Source organism: Sceloporus occidentalis, unplaced genomic scaffold (assembly GCF_023333645.1).
Source record: "Sceloporus occidentalis isolate IW3139 unplaced genomic scaffold, rSceOcc1.0.p SCAF_4, whole genome shotgun sequence".
Lineage (NCBI taxonomy): Eukaryota > Metazoa > Chordata > Lepidosauria > Squamata > Phrynosomatidae > Sceloporus > Sceloporus occidentalis.
In genome coordinates, this window is record NW_028316984.1 from 133,212,073 (window position 1) to 133,225,980 (window position 13,908).

Genomic DNA, 13,908 nt, shown 5'->3' on the forward strand with positions numbered 1-13,908 from the left:
TACCGTCGACTCAGGAGGGAGGAGCTAGGAAAGGGCATTCATCATGCAACCAGCTACTACAGCCCCGCCCACACTGGTACATCCTGGAGGTGAAGGAGATATGATTTCCCTAAATAAATAGGGAGAAATTACCCTAGATATATCCTGGCTTGAATCCAATTGATAGTCCTAACTAGAGTAGACTCATTGAATCAATAGTTGAATTGAAGTCAACACTTATGTAAATGTCATTTATTCAGTGGGTATACTCTAGTTGCGATTGCCAACACATTGGAAGCAGTTGTGCAGCCGGTTTTTATTCACCTGGAAGCTTCCTTTTAAGCTCCTATTGCATGGTGGATATTAAACAGGTGCAAACAGCTGGTGGGGAGGGGGGTTAAACTTCTCCAGCCATGTGTCGTGGTTGATATATAGATTACAAAAAGAAACAAAGGCCTGTTCTGCACGGGCGTATAGTACGGACTGGGTCCGTACTAGGGTTAGAAAGGGGCGTCCCTTCCGGACACCCCTAACCCTAGTATGGATCAAGTCCGTACAAAATGGTGGTGCCCGTCCCACACGGGGGCCGCCATTGCTGCGTCACCACCGGGCTGCCTCCGCACGAGGCAGTGCGGTTGTGACGTACTGGCACCGCGCCAGGGCGCATAGAGCGCCCTTTCCGTGGCGCCAGAAGGAGCTCCAATGAAGCCCAAAGGACACCCCTTTCCAGGCCGCGGGGAAGCGGCCTTTTGCCGCTTCCCCGCAGCCTGGAAAGCGGCAGATCGGGGCCCCAGAGGCTGCCGTTCTGGCGGCTGAGGCCCCGATCTAGCGGGGAAAGGGGCACCTACAGGCCACCCCAAAGGGGCAGTCTGTAACGCGCCAAAGTCAGCTGCATGTTCTGTATTTAATGTAGTGTCTAGACCCTGTCTGAACTTGGAAGCTAAGGATCAGTCCTAGTTAGTACTTGGAAGGGAGACCATGGATGAATATCAGGTAAAATAGGCTATATTCTAAAGGAAATAACTTGCAAAACCGCCTCTGACTATTCTTTGTTTAAGAAAACCCTATGAAATTCATGAGGTTGCCATGATCCCAAGAAATAAACTTATTCTTATGTGAAGTCAAAGGCTTTCATGGCAGGCATCCATAGTTTTTTGTGGGTTTTTCGGGCTTATTCTTGTACCTCTGCTAATAAGAAAGTAACCATCAGTGGGAATCCAGGATCTTTTGTTTAATGCTTCCTACAGTCAGTCTTGATGTTATTTAGCCTTTCTTGGTGTATTTAAATAGTGTGAGGGAAATAGAGCATTAAATAAGTCTTGTGGCATTTCATAAAACTAGGATGTTATTACACAATGAACTTGTACGGTGTTTAAGGCATCATTGTTGTTTTTGCTGCAGTGGGCTAACAGAGAAATAATCTAGTGGCAATGTATTCAGGTACAATTTATTGTCATAATGATTTTGAGTATTCTATCCTCTTGTTAACCATAGCAGAGAACCCAACAGGGAATATAACTAGTTAAACTCTCTGTCTTCCTCTTTTTGATCCATACATTTTGTCTAGACTAGGGTAGCTCTGGATAATCGTATTCTTCACAGTGAAAACAGAGGTGCAGATGCTGATTTTGGGTGAAAATCTCTCACAATCTTTATGTTTTTATTCATCTTTATTAAATATAACAACACAAATGTTTACTCATGGGCTTATGAAAAATTTGAGGGTATGCCCCCCTTGCTTTCTGGACTTGCTGCACCTGAAGTGTGGGTTTAGTGTGAGTCCCGTAGGTGTAGTGTGTACACATATGTCTACCAACCTGTACAATAAAGCCTCAAGCATTTTGAATTGGTTAGGCTGCAAAGGACTGCTTTCTTTGGCTATTGTGAAGGTTAGCTGGCTGGTTGTTGCATCCAATTCTGCTGCCACCCTGTGGTTAATTTTTAACTTGTGTGCTGGGGAATGGTGGACATGTATGCCATCTCACCTGCCAACACTGCATGCATTTCATTTTCACTGAACATATTTCTGAAAGTTTGAGCGAAGCCCCTAAATGTCCTAGTTTCTTGTTGCTAGAGTTGCAGAAGCATTTAGCCCCAATGGATGGACAGTAATTTACACACTGACTACACACAATCTTGTTTGTTGAGGCTGCAGCTCAGTCACTCTCAATCCCAGGATGAGGTGAGATTTACAGCAGCCAACAGGGTGGGTGGGGGTGCAGCTGGTAGAGAACTGGGATGGAATGAGAAACTACATCAGCTGCCCCAAGCAGAGGATGTGTCAGACATGCAAGGTAAATATGAAGCTCCAACTCATCCTCAGTATACCTTGCATGTAGCACATCTGTGGGCAAAGAATTTTTGCAGAAATGTTTTTCATTGCTAAAGATGCTGGATTTGACACCTGTCATGCCTATCACTATACCAACTGAATAACTGTGATCTCATATGATTTTGGATGTTAAACAGGAGTCAGGCATGGCTAGTATTTAGATGGGATCAGCAGAGATTTCAAGGGATCTCTAAGTAGGGCAAGGAGAGAATCCTTCCTGAAACTTTGGTGATCCATTGCCTGCCAATCAGAGAATTGATATTAATGGGCTAGATGGACCAATGATTTGATTCATTATAAGGCAGCTTCCTGTGTTCCTAATTATTGGTGGTTCCCTCTGGATATTGTTGGTTTCAAACTAGAATCCACCAGCATGGCCAATGGTCAGTGATGATGAGAGTTGTCCAGCACTGTCTGAAGGCTGATAGATTTCCCACACTTGAACTGCTTGTAGATTCCTTTGTTCTTTACTTGTCAACAAAAAACTTAAGGAGCTGGAATATTGTAGGACAGGTGGGGAATGTGTGACAATCCAGTTGTAATCAGACTTCAGGTCCTATCAGCTCTTGCCAGAAGAGCCTGTGGTGATGGATGGTGGGAGCTGCAGTCCAGAATAATCTGTACAACCACATGTTCCTATGTAGTTGAACATATTCCAAGAATGCATGAGAATCTGTGGCAAAGCAGGAAGCCTGGACTTCTGACATTTTGATGGCATAATGAGCTGTGCAGAGAAGAAAGACAAGAATATATAGGTGATACTGATGTTGGGATTTCAAGCAGCTTGGCTTTTGCAGTATAACCCTTTGGATTTTATTGCTCCAGAGAGAATGAAGTGCTGAGATTTTATATTTACTAAATGAGATGAATTTAAGAATAATTTGGTTTTAATTTTTTAAAAAGGGTGATACATGTGTATCTATGACTACTAGTATCACCCTTTTAAAAAAATTAAAACCAAATTATTCTTAAATTCATCTCATTTAGTAAATATAAAGTCTAATTATTAGTGTTGGCTATGGTACCATGTTTATCTGGGCCTTCATACTCAACAAATACAGTCCATTCAGGTTGCAAATATAGTGTGGACTCCAGAGGGATTTTAAAAGACCCATTCAGAGCACATAGCAATCATATCACATCTTTTCTTATTTTAGGCTGCAAGTCAGATTCGTGTCAGTCTTAAAAAGCAGTTCATCTCTAGTGTACTTTGGTTAAAGCTGACACTGTCACCTAATCAATTTTTTTTTAAAAAAAATCACTTCAAGATTTCTTTAAATGGGTGAATGCTTATATTGATAAATATCTGGGAAATTGTTTGAACCGTAGCGTTGAAAAGGAGAAAAAAATGTTCTTCCTTGGCTGGTGGATGCACAGAAGAGACCATCTCAGAAGAAATGTTTTCCTTTTTTTTGTGAGAAAGTATAAACTGTTACACTAAAAGTAGTATTTGTCTTGAGATAGCCTAATTTATGGAAGGGCCATAGTCAGGGTAAAGCATCTACACTGCAAGCAGAAAGTAACATTTTAAATCCTTGTTATCTTCAGGGAGTGTTGGAAGGACCCTTGTTTGAAATCCCAGAATACAGTATTGCTGCTAGGCAGGATTGACCAGGTGTGGGAATTTTGCTTTGTTATTGGCCTGAGGACTATGTTGAGGGCCACCTGTTGGCAGTGAATGGGACTACTTGGTTGTTGTCTTGTGTCTCCCCCTTTCCACCCAATATCTTTGCCCAGAATCTCTACTTTCTTGTGCCTACTTGTCCTGGTTGTTAAGCCATCTTCATTTGCCTTGCAGTGTTCCCAATGAGAGAGGTAAAAAGAGAGCAAAGTCAGCTCTTGTCCTCACTTTCCTTGTTGGGTGAGGATGGATGCCCAGGAAGGCAGGCTTCATGGGGGCAGGGGGTCCATGAGAAGGACGAGGAGCCATGGTAGTGTGAATTAGACCCTAGGGTTGAAGTTTTCCCATCGGTGGGTTAGACAAATGTCAGCAGAATAAACCAAAGGCAGAGGGAAAGAAACTTTTATAGTGAGGCCTGGATTCTGTTTCATATAAGTTTTCAGGGGACACATACCAGTTGTGGGTAGGATAAAAGGATGGGATCATAATATTTTAATTTAAAGCTCTTAATGTTGTTAACTAAGCGTTAGGAGAAGCATTTGAACATTTTAGAAGAGGTATGGTAAGCCTTGAGAAAGCACTACACCCTGCGGTCCAAGAACCAATTTTCCACCTTCCGGATCCACTGAAGGCCATAGCCCCCTCCATGCTAAAATCACTGAAAATATCCAATCCAGAAGTGACTAGAAAACCATGTCAGTGTTTTGCTGTGGGGGGGGGGGGCAGGTTGGGCAGTTTTGGAGAAGTTATTACAAAACTGGAGAATTACCTTTCTTTTAAAAAAGAATCACTGTGGTAGGGTGTACACTACAGAGAAAAATGGCTTTGGGGTCTGCATTCTGCCCATGTGCCCATGACACAATAATAGTATGCTAAAGGAGGCATGGTTATCTGGGAAACTCTCAGTGGGTTGAACTCTGTTCTGACCCCTGCTATGAGGCAAGTTCCTAATAAGGATGCTTGTTAGTAGATCATTAAGATTTTTAAATTGATTACTCAAACTGATCAATCCATTAAAGTAATCAGTTCATTCAATGCATCTGATCCCTAGAAACATAGTCCCTTCTCATAGCATGCATTACAAGTATCATTGTATGTCTTCCAAAATAAATCTCTGGTTTTATCTGTAGTTACACTCTGTTCTCCCATTATATTTTTCCTCCTTCCCTCTGTCTGACAGCAGCTCAGGACTTTAAGCCCGTGAATGTGACCTTGAAAATGTTACCTGAACTTTGGCAACAGATTAAAGGGCTCTGTTTGGCTACTTAGAGTCTCTGGAAAATATCCTAATCTACAAAGAGCTCTAAAAGGAGGGGAAGCAGAGAAATAGCAAGTGGCCTTGTGCTTTTAGCTTAGCTTTTGAGAGTACAGTGGGCCCTCCATATTTGCTCAGGTTAGAGGCACAGCACCCCTGTGAAAGGGGGAAAACTACAAATAAAAAACTGCAATTTTTTTATTAACCTGAGACCTCTTTAGGAATCACCAGGTCCTCCAGTCAGCTCTGTGGTCAACTTCTGGCAGAGATGCAGTTGCGCTGGAGGACCTAGAGATTTCTAGAGAGAACATATTAATCAAATCCACAAAAGTCAAAGCTGTAAATGTAGAGGGCCAATGATATTGAGGTGTTAGTAATCAACACCTGTTACTATCTGCATCTGTCTTTAGATGCATTCAGTACCTTCTGACTCATGTAGCCAAGCGTCACTTGCTGTTAATGCCAATATGCTAATGTTCAGGAATGGTGCAATTAGTGGTGGTAAAGGCAGAGGGCTTGTGGTTCTGTGTTAATCTTTCTTTGCACTTCAGAAGAGACTTTGGCCGGGGTGCTGTGCTGATTGAGATAATATTCTACCACCCATCAATACAGGTTACTTTATTGACAACAATCCTGTCGTTTAGCTAAAATTATTATGCTAGATTGGACAGCTATATGTATGCTTGGCCTGCGAGTTTCATTTCTTCTGATAGTATTCGTGATATCTGGTCCAGTATAACAAGTACCACCTGTTCCTCCTCATTTCCAAAAGGTTAAACCCACCATCACTGTTGGCATTACCATAGCAAAGGACTTCTGTTCATTCTTTTAAAAAGATTAGGCTGTGGCAAATGCCTTCTCCTAACTTTATTTTCCAGCGCGCATATATATATATATATATATATATATATATATATATACACACATACTATACTATACTATACTATACTATACTATACTACTCTCTCTCTCCTTATTTATTTATACCCCGCTGCTTAGCTAAGGCTATCAGAGCTGCTTACAATTTGTTAATTAGACACTTCCCTGCCCTCATGCTTACAATCTAAAAAAAGACAAGAGACAAAAGGAGAAGGGAATGGCAGTGGGGAAGGGGAAAAGTCCAGCAGATCTGCTATCCTTCCAAGGCCTGTTGGAGCTGGCTTGTCTTTCTCTCCTTCAAGCTGGATAGAATTGCACCATTCCTGAACATTAGCATATTGTCACAAAGGGAGATATGAGGTGGGCTTGTAAAGGCAAATTGGCAGATGGGAAGAGGGTATCTGTATTTAACCTTCTCCATTCTTTATATGAATCTTTCCTTTCATGGGTCTCAGGATGCATGCTCTAGTTTCAGTTTTGCTTTAGATTATTACCTCTAGTAATGTATTGATGGCCTATGATCTAGTTAACACATGAAAGATAAATCAGAAATTGCTCCCTACAGTCTTACAAGCTAAATTTTCAAGGAATAGATAGATGGTAGCACAGTAATTGCCTTTGCTTTATTTTTTGTTTTTAATTTTTTATTTGATTTTTGAAAAGTGTGTTGACAAACGGAAGGAAGGAGGAGACTGCATAGGATATAAACATGGGCTAATATAAGCTGAGTGCATTTCCAAAAAATACATATTTTTGAAATTGTATCTATAAAACACATTCATGAGGCAGTGAGATCTTCTGACCACTAAAAAATAAGATATCAATGCTTAGTAAAATTTCTCCTTTTGTTACTCTGTAGCCACCTTTCCCAATGCTTTGGATTTCACCTTCCATGATTCCTCACCATTGTCCTTATTAGCTGCTGGGAGCTGCAGTTCAAAACCTGTGGATAACAGAAATGAAGGCTGTTCTGTAGTAAATAATAAAACAATCTTTATGCAGTGGGTTGGAAAAGACTGTAGTAAGGGATCCATGATTGCCAGCTCACCTCTGACTCGTGTGGAATGACTCTGTAAGCAACTGCTGATGTTATAAGCCTGTCTATATAGCAAGTGTATCTTTGTTCCAGCTAAAGCCAACCCTTATGGCTTGTCAGGATCAGTTGGTATTCTGTTGATTCCAACTAATGATGGTGACATCTAATGACTACAGTCATCCATGCATATGTTATGATGTGCCTCTGTATGGACAAAATGTTTCACTGATTCGCTTAACCCTTTTATTGTGTAGGTGTCTTTTGAAGTACCTCCTGTAGTCATCAACTTTTGTATCTTTTTTGATTCTTGAACCGCTGGCTTTGCATTCTTGGCTTGAACAATCAACAGTTGGGTAGTATTTTCTGTACCTTTGCCAGTTCCAGAATGCCAAAACAATCTGAAATGACACGTGAGTTAATGCTAAGATTTTAGTATTCATGCAGTTTCCAGGTGAATGGTGCTATTGTTTTCTTTTTCAAAACCCACATCTGTTAACTGTTCAAACCCGGACAGGTTGTATCATCTTCTGTTGTCCAGTTGCCAAACATAAAAGTAGCTACTTGAATGTTGCGCAGATGTACATCAAAATGCTGTAGAAATGGTTTAGGTGATTTAAGAAATTGCTGTGAAGAATTCCATTGTAAAATCTGGGTGTTGTTCCTGCATGTTTCTGGGAAGATAATTATTGGGATGATGTTACCTATCCTTAAGGGCAAGCATCTAAAAGTTTTCTAGCTAGAACATGACTGTGTTAAATTATTGTATGATTTAAGAAGTAAATGGGATTTTCCTCACAAAGTTCTATTCTATGTTCTGTCCCACTTGTTGCTTTTGGTAGACTTTTTGGAATTTTGTAATGGATAGACCCTCAATAAGCCTCTGTAGGTTGCAATCTAAGCAGGGGCAGCTTTGGTTACTGGTTGGATGAGAGACTGCCAATGAATACCAGTGCTATAAGGCTATATTTCAGAGGAAGGAACTGGCAAAACCACCTCATATTCCTTGCCTAAGGAAGCTCTATGAAATTCATGGGGTTGCCATAGTTTGACAGGTGACTTGAAGGCATGTGTGTATGCACACATACACAGACGTAGGAAGATACATTTTGCTTGATGAGCATATTTGAGGGCGATAGTAAGTCTTTATGTGGGGCTGAGATTCCAGTTTCAAGGTAAAGAATTCTGTAACACCTTGTGTACAAAAGAAAACCCTCATGAGGAAGGGGACAGGCTTTAGGAATTTTCTACTGCTGCCTCTTTTGTGTCTCTCTTAAATTTCTTATCTTCATTTTTTCCATAGTCTGTTTAAAGTCTAATAACTTTCCATGCCTTAATAAACTACTAAAAGTTTTGAAGCAGCATTTTCCCACTGTGTGTATATGGTATTAAAGTATTTGAGTTTTTAAAATATTTTTTCACTATTTCTATCAATTGAAAAAATGATATGTTTGGACCAGCACCCATCACATTTTTTTTCATTCCTTGCTTGTCTTAGTACTGTCAATTTTAGTCCTGGGCTCCCCCCCCCCCCCCCCCCCATATTTGTAATACATAGTCACAATATTAAGCATAGAATGTATTAGGATAGTTCAGTTATAGCATTTACTGCATAGACCATAAAAAGCAAATTGTTCAGGCAAGGCTGCATACTATCACCCTTTCTATTCAACCCGCTTCCAAAAATATCATACACAGAGCAGGCTTGGACTCTGAAGTAAGAAGAGTGAAAATAAGAGGAAAAAATATTAACAACCTTATATACACAGAGACAACACAATACTACTAGAAGAAACAAACAAAGACCTGGAGCAACTACTTACGAAGGTCAAGGAGGAAGGTGCTAAGGTTGGATTACTGCTGAACATTAAAAAAAAAACCTAAATAATGACCATGGAGGAGCTACAAGAATTCAGCCTAGACAATGAGAAAATTGAAATAGTGAAAGAGTTTCCATATGTTGGTTCAAGTACAGATCAAAATAGAGATTGAAGCCAAGAAAGACTAGGATTGGGAAGGGCAGCTATGAAAGAACTCGACAAGATCATGAAGTCTAAAGATGTAACTCTGAACACTAAAGTGAGGATAGTTCAAGCCATTGTGTTCTCCATCATTGTGTACAGATGTACGGCTAGATGGAGGACAAGGAGGAAAAGGAGGCTGGGGGCTGAAAAACAGTTGGTAAAACGGAATTTTACTGCTAGGTAAGAAATATAAGGTATTGCTCTTAGAAAAAAATGAAATGCACAAATGTAGGATGGGGGACACCTGGCTGTACATATGAAAGGGATCTAGGAGTTCTAGGGGATGACAAGTTGAACATGAGTCAACAGTGTGATGTGGCAGCCAAAAAAAACACCAGTGTGATTCTAGACTGTGTCAATAGAAGTACAGTGTGTAGATTGAGGGAAATAATAGTATCATTCTGTTCTGCTTTGGTCAAGCCTCACCTGGAATACTGTGTCCAGTTCAGGGAACAATTCAAAAAGGATGTTGACAAACTGGAGTGTGTCCAGAGGAGGACAACCAAAATGGTGAAAGGTCTGGAAGCCATGCCCTATAAGGATCTACTTTGGAAGCTGGGTATGCTTAGCATAGAGAAGAGAAGGTTAAGAGGTGATATGATAGCTTTGTTTAAATATTTGAAGGGGTGTCACATTGAGGATGGAGCAAGCTTGTTTTCTGCATCTCCAGAGAATGGGATCCAGAGCAGTGGATTCAAACTGCAGGAAAAGTGATTCCACCTAAACATTAGGAAGAACTTTCTGACAGTAAGAACTTTTTGACAATGGAACACACTCCCTTGGAGTGTGGTAGAGTCTCCTCCTTTGGAGGTTTTTAAACAGAGGCTGGATGTTCAGCAGCCATGGATGCTTTGATTGTGAATTCCTGCATGGCAGGCAGGGACGTAGCCAAGGGGAGGTTCTTGGGGTCTGGACCCCCCCCCTTCCATTAGAAAAATGAATGGTGTGTGCTGCTGCGCTGTCGCACCCAAGCCCCATTATAATGGTGGCACTTAGTCTGCCCCCCCTTCCTAAAATCCTAGCTACGTCCCTGTGGCAGGGGGTTGGACTGGATGGCTCTCGTGGTCTCTTCCAATTCTATGATTCTAGGTACTTTGTTAACTGAGTATGTCCTATTAGATTTATTAAGATATAAATCTGAATAAATGTGTATAGGGTTATAATCTGAAAATTGCAATCCTAAACACATTTATCTAGGAGTCAGTTCCATTGAAACTGAGTGAACATGCGTAGGATTTGTGCTGTTAGTCTGACAAATCTTCAGTAACATTAACTCTTAGTATGGAATCTTTTCCTTACCATTTGGCTCTAAAGGAGAGAAAAACCTAAAAAGTAGTGTCTGATAGTAAAACATATTCGGCTTTGAAAATCCAAAGTTGAAGCCATGTAGTATTTGTTCAGTGTTGTAGCACCTTGCCTTGATGTGGTGTGGGTTTCTTTAGTTCAGTGCCATTTAGACTGGTGGTCTATGGACCAGTGCCAGTCTGTGAAGAGTTTTCAGGAAATAGTTGTAGTCAATCGACCCAAATACGGTGCAGTTCCCTGGTACATTGGGGAAAATCCTGCTGGTTCTTCATATCAGATAACTTCAGAAGCAGAGTGCTTATTTTATTTCTGAAACTTAAAAGAAGCCGGTGTCATCTTCACAGCGTTTCTGAGACGTGGGCTGCTTCATGTTTTGTTGTCTTCAGGAGCTGTATTTTTGGTAAGCAATTCTACCTTTTGGAAAGTCATTCTTCCCAGTACACTTGCCTGGATGCACTTAATGAATGAGGTGATGTGAATCAGTCCTACATTTTACAACTTGTGGCAAATAATGTGAAGGTTAGTTTGGGTTTGTTTTCTAGAGAAATAAAATAATATGCATGTGGCGGTACAGCTGAGATCCAGCTCAGTGGACCAAAAGATCTGACCATAATTATTAGAGTAATAGGGACTGAACTGACGGGCCAAATGAAGCAGCTTTGGGCCACTTTGAAGGTGTGCTGTTTAAATGATGCACATGTCCTAAAAGGCCAGAAGCTGCAGACTAGCCATAGCAGACATGTCTTCTTTTTCTTTAAATTCCCACTTTCCATTGCCACAGTCGGACTGCTGGAAGTCAAAACTCCTTATCAATCTACTTCCAGACCACTCCAGATCTACCAGATCTTTCTGCCTGCCCCAGAAATCTGACTGATACAGGTGCCACTTAGGAAAAAAAGGTAGTTACAAGATGTTTCTGGTTTTGTCCTCTGGGGACATGGCGATCAAAGAGTTAACTCTGACCCTCCTGTGTGTGTTTGCCTGGCTATTGTGATGGAGGCATCCATTGCACAAAAGCCTTTCAGCAGCAAATTCCAGTCTCAGCTGGATGCAGCTGTTGGTCTTTGGGCTGCCTCTCTCTTGGGATGCAAGAGGTGGGAGCCCAAGTCAACCATGGGGAGACTGGAAATGATTTCCTACCCTTATTGGTGTGGGAGGCCTGTGCAGCTGTCTGTTTCATTCAGCGTAAATAATTCCCTCCCCCAAGCCCTTCTTTCCTTTGGGGTTGCTTCTGCCTGTTCTCCTTAGGTGCCGCCTCCTCCTTACCTCTCATTAGCGCAGGGCACTCCTCATGTCAGCTGGAAGCATTGGGGCTCTTTTCCTGAGCCTTGATGGGATTTGTCAAGACCTTTCCCTTTTCTTCCTGTTTATTGAACTTTGAAACAAAAGGAACGGCAGGAAGAAAGGAGCTTAAGAGAACGATTGAACCAGGGAGAGAGCTAGATGTTGAAGGCATTCTGATCCCCTGATTATCCCACAAAAACTGAAAGGAGGGGGAGATGGTGAAAACTGGAGACAAAACCCTATCCTTTAGGAAGGCAGTGCACCTTTCACACACCCTTGCTTTTTGAAGATTCAGCTTGTGCTTTCTGAAGTGTCCTATTGAAAACAGCTGGGTGATGCTCTGATTCTGACTGTGGGCTCTAAGAAAACTGTTGCTTTAAGGCACAGACTAGTATTGTTACTGAGGAGGGATGTCACTAGTCTTCTATATTTCTGTCCCCAGCCAGGTGAAATTACAATGAACAGCAAAGCCCTGAATAGATTTTGAATTATCCCTGTAGTTACTGCTTCATGTGAGTGTGCCCTGGCGTTACTCTAACCTTCACTGCTTGTACTGTACCAGAAACACCTTCTGATCCTATCATCAACTTAACTAGCCAAGCACAGAGTTCTGATGGCTCCTGCCTGATTGTATATAATGCTCAACAGCAGGATCATTTCCTTCTCTTTCAGCTCCAGTACTTAGCCAGATAAGAGGACTGAACAACTGCTTTCCGTGGCACCACCCTTCACCTCAGAAACCTCATGGTTGCAGCAGTAGCAAAAGTTGTTATCACTGAAGACAATTTAGCTTTTTTCTCCTCCCTAGATCTAAAGACCCTAAAGGCACCAGATCCAATAATTCCCTCCCCCAAGCCCTTCTTTCCTTTGGGGTTGCTTCTGCCTGTTCTCCTTAGGTGCCGCCTCCTCCTTACCTCTCATTAGCGCAGGGCACTCCTCATGTCAGCTGGAAGCATTGGGGCTCTTTTCCTGAGCCTTGATGGGATTTGTCAAGACCTTTCCCTTTTCTTCCTGTTTATTGAACTTAAGATCCAATCTGATCTTAAAGGCTAACCAGGGTCAACCCTGGTTAGTACTTGCTGCTAGTACTATGTACTTGCTAATACTTGGATGGGAATTCACCAACAAATACCAGGAGCTATAGGCTATATTTCAGAGGAAGGAACTGGCAAAACCACCTCTGTGCATCTCTTGCCCCAGAAAACCCTATGAAATTCATGGGTTTGCCATAAGTCGACAGGTGACTTGAAGACATTTGTGTGCGTGCATGTGTGCATATATGCATGCACACACACAAAAGACAAGTGATTATAGAGATGAATGCTTGCTGACCTCACTTCTCTTTGATTAAAATCTTCCCCCATTCTTCTCCAGATGCTCCTTAACATCTCAGATCTCTTTGTATTCTGTATAGGGCTGTGGAGATGAATAGAGGTGCAGTGCATTAAGAATGTTGAATAGAGGTGCAGTGCATTAAGAATGGAGGTTGTTTTTAAAACTCTCAGCTAAAGGAGTATTAAGAAGTATAAAAATATATTTTAAAAATACCAAGTTTTGCACCCTTTAATGTCTCTAAAACAACTGGTATCTTTGATCACATCACTGTACTGTTAACATTTCATGAGCATTTGTACTCTTCACATGCAGGCAGTTTGAGGATAACATTAAGTCATGAACTGGACCCTATGCCTTTGAAACGTTGGCTATATAGGAAAAAAATAATATATTGGTCATTAGGTTTCCAGAAAACTCTTTTGTTTTGGTCTACTGCAAATTAGCTTAATTACAGAGTGTCTGTAAAATGCTTAAAATGCATAATCATGTGTTTAGTTCCCTCTTTAGACCAGCAAATGCTCTCAGTTTCTTGGAGAGTAGAGACTATGGAACTCTATGAAAGGGTCACCATAAGTCATAAGTTACTTGGAGGCACACAAAAACTAAAGAGTCTTCAATACTTACCTGGCAGGGGAGACACCATGATCACGAAGGTGGTGAGGCTCATCCATTGCACTCCGGGTGTGCTGACCCCTGCGATTTCCCCAAATGCGGGAAACTTGACTGCATAATTTGTGGTAGTGGGGGGGGGGGGGGGAAACAAACAAACAAACAAAAAACACTAAAGAGTCTTCATGCATCCAGTTCAAAATGCATGCTAAGATTTAACTATTCTTGGACAGTCCACTTCCATTTAATGAT

General features: G+C 41.4%; 1 protein-coding gene and 1 pseudogene across 2 annotated transcripts in view; both read left to right on the top strand.

Annotated features, from left to right (window-relative positions):
• Positions 1-13,908, top strand: part of LOC149314635 (xylosyl- and glucuronyltransferase LARGE2s-like) — a 68,094-nt gene that overhangs the window by 3,695 nt on the left and 50,491 nt on the right. The gene's annotated exons all lie outside the window — the stretch shown is intronic.
• On the top strand, positions 13,664-13,810 carry LOC149314636 (U1 spliceosomal RNA; annotated as a pseudogene).